A 2,859-nucleotide genomic window follows, 5' to 3' on the forward strand; every position below is an offset into this window, starting at 1 on the left:
TCTATATTGTCACAATACTTTTAAATATACCCATCATTTTATCATTTAAGCCATAAGACAAAATCAAACATGTGCACTGTGTTCTTAGGTCAGCAAAATATCAGATCATTTAATCATTTGACCTTCCCAATAACCGACAGGTAGATTGGTTAAAACATGCTTTGTATCTCTATGGTGAGGAAAGTTACACTCCGAGGACCAGTGGCCAGTCCAAGATGGCACAGTTAGCAAGTAATGGGCTAAAAATTAAATAAAGAGCTTGAACTCTCGATTATTTCAAAGCTTTCATGCTCCATCATATTTTTGTTATTTTTATTGAAGAGTGATTGATGTACAATACTGTATTCATTTCAGGTGTACAACATAATGATTTGATATTTATATACATTACATTCTTTTGCTAGCTATTTCTGCTTAATTCAATTCCATCATTTGACAGTAAACTTCTGTAGACTAAAGGTTATTTTCAACTGTTATTAGAATTCTTCCTTTCCTAATTATTTGAGGCCTGTGGTCAGGTGCCAATATGGAAGACTACAAGTGGCTCATCTGATACAGGAGCTGGCTCTCCGCATGGTGCCCAAACTGGTTAGTAGCATTAAGGGACTCTGCCAGTTGAGTTGGCTATGAGACATGTTGCACTTTGTTGAGTCTTTGGCCCGCATTCCTCTCTTCCCATCATGCACTCCCTTCACTCCTAGGCTGGAGAAGCAGAGAGAGTCTGACACTGGAGCTGTACCTCTTCTGGCTCAATACCCATCTGCGTCAAAGTGGTGTTGGCTTTGGCGCCTGGGTGGCTGGACTTAAGACCATCCTCAGGCAGCTGAGATGGTTTCTTTCTGATGGTTTCTTGACCTGTGAAGCCAGAAGGAGGTTATTTTTGCTTAGAGACCTCAAAATTTCAACGGGGAGTTTGGTTTTGGACATTTTCTAAAGCCCTACTCAGTTCTTAAGAAATGAAAAAAGTTAAATCATTTTCAAAGAAGTGGCTTTGCAGGTTGACATGTCAGCTTATGGGCCTACAGCTGAGCTCATGCTGTCCAGGGCATACTTGTCTAAACGACACAGGGAAACCAGTCATTGCCCTGTTGTTTTGCAATATCGAAAAGGCAACCCTCCCACGGGGCGGGTGTAAATCCTGGCACCCATACAAAAATGTTGAGAAACATTTGCAATCTCTTTAGAACCTTATGAAGTTAACAGCTTACCATGAGAAGATACTGCTAGAATGGGTCATCTAAATCAAGCTGAAAGGAGTAACTGAGATTAACTAGCGTGATGGGTAAAGCCCTATTCTGATGGGGTACTGACCTATTCGTTCCATGGGATATTCCTATGTGTTCCAAAGAGCAGTATTCTCTGAAACTATTGCCAGTTAACACTCAAAAGAAGTTTTGTTGAGCGATGGATGGATGCCCAGTGCATTCATCACCAGGGCTTTATTGAAAACTTTCCCTTTGCCTGGAAGACCCATTACCCAACACATTTGTTCTTACGTTCAGTCAAGAAACATTATAAGGACCTTCTAGGTGCCAAGCACTGTACTCCAAATATCACAGATATGAGTAGATCAGGGTTCACACGTTCAAGGAATTTATAATCTAGTAGGGAAGACAGATACGTGACAAGTTGAAAGAGAAGGTGCAAAATACAAACACAGTGTTAATTGAGGGGGAAAATAGCCCAGCACTGCAAGTCTAGGAGAGGGTCTAACAGTTCAAACAAGCAAACAAATAAACAAACAAATAACAAGCAGGATATCAACTAGAATTCCATTCAGGAGTTACTGAATAAAATGATAAAAGTAATAAACACTACAACTTAAGTATCCCTTAAATTCAATGTCTTTTACATACTTCATCTCAAATATCACATTTTATAATACCCATTTTCCAAATTAGGAAACCTTGGCTCAAAAACTTGCTCAAGCCCTTACAACAAATGATTGGAAGGACTGGGGTTAAGATATAGCTGCCACAAAGGTACTACATACCATGTAAATACAAGGTTGGTTCCTAATTCATGTATCAATTCTCTACGACTACCTGCTCCTTTGATATCCCACTATCTCTCTATCTCATTCCCATCTAATTCACTCATCGCTTCAGGGAACTCTCTCGACACACCATGCCTGCTTTTAATTTTCACTGTCACATTTGCCTTCACATAATATATAATATACTATATTCATCATTTCTAAGATTCCCCTTTATTCGTGTTTTTGTATCTTTAAAGTTATTCATTGAAACGTCAATAGCATGGCAAAGTTTGTAATGTCTTTTCCTTTGTTTAGACATAAAAATGACAGTGCATCAAGTTGATGTCATATGCAGTATTGTGCTTGTGTTATATTGCTTATTTTCTATCTTCCTCCAGCAGAATATAAGCTCTAAGAGGGCAGGACTTTTGTCTGCCTTGTTCATCTTTGTACTCCCATCTCATGGAATGTTGTTGAATAAATGAATGACCAATTAGATAGCGAGTGTCTTTATGTATCAGTAGCCGTGTGAGGCACTGAATATACAGTGGGGAATAAAGTAGACATGGCCTTTACCCTTCTGGAGGAGATTCAAGTGAAAGAAACAAACAAAGACATAAATAAATGGGAAGTGGGGAGTTGAGAGAAGTGAAAATGTTAAAGGTGCTTGGAGAGAAAATATGGGGTGCTTTCCAAATTTAGACTGGGAAGCCAGAGAGGCCCTCTCCGAGCTGATGTCAGAAGAGTGAAGGCAATAAATTCAAGAATCCAGACTACTGTGCTACCTGACATATATAATAGCCAATCTTGACCATCAGAGTCCAAAATATTTTTTCCCCTCTTGAAACAATGGATGGCACTTACTGTCTCTGTACGCACTT

Source organism: Panthera leo, chromosome F2, assembly GCF_018350215.1.
Source record: "Panthera leo isolate Ple1 chromosome F2, P.leo_Ple1_pat1.1, whole genome shotgun sequence".
In the NCBI taxonomy this organism is placed as follows: Eukaryota; Metazoa; Chordata; class Mammalia; order Carnivora; family Felidae; genus Panthera; species Panthera leo.